The sequence below is a fragment of the Ursus maritimus genome, unplaced genomic scaffold, assembly GCF_017311325.1.
Source record: "Ursus maritimus isolate PB19 unplaced genomic scaffold, ASM1731132v1 scaffold_33, whole genome shotgun sequence".
Taxonomy (NCBI): Eukaryota; Metazoa; Chordata; class Mammalia; order Carnivora; family Ursidae; genus Ursus; species Ursus maritimus.
Window position 1 is genome coordinate 28,643,007 of NW_024425897.1, and position 462 is coordinate 28,643,468.

Consider the following 462-nt stretch of genomic DNA (forward strand, 5'->3'; position numbering starts at 1 on the left):
TCCCTCCTCCTCTCCTCTCCCTCATTGTGCTGCTCCTCTCCCCTCCCTCCTCTCCCCCTGCTGCCTCTTTCTTCTCCTGCTCCTCCTCCTTCCCATGTCCTCCCGCCCCCTCCAGGGGTGTACACTTGGCAATATTTAAAATACGATGTGAAAATTTTTTGGAACAGAGGCTGAAGACTGGGGGAGGAAGGGCGGTCTGGAGGAGAGGACTTGGAGCTGTGGGGAGGGGTGCTCTGGGACAAGTGGGGGGCAGCATGGGCTGTGTAGACATTGGGCAGTTTGCAGGTGGGTGTTGTGGTACCTGCATGGCTCTGTTTGGAGAGTCCTGCTTTCTCTGTGGTGTGAGATCAGGTTGTGCACTGTGCATGAGTCAGAGGCCCAGGGCAGGAAGCTGGGGAGCAGAGGGTCTGCCGTGGAAACTGGACAAGGGAGAGAAGTGTTGGGGAGATGTTGATGGGAAGC

At 57.4% G+C, this 462-nt stretch overlaps 1 protein-coding gene across 2 annotated transcripts in view; it reads left to right on the plus strand.

Moving 5' to 3' along the window:
• The window catches only part of ADGRD1 (adhesion G protein-coupled receptor D1), a 126,040-nt gene that overhangs the window by 25,690 nt on the left and 99,888 nt on the right, over nt 1-462 (plus strand). The window lies entirely within an intron of this gene.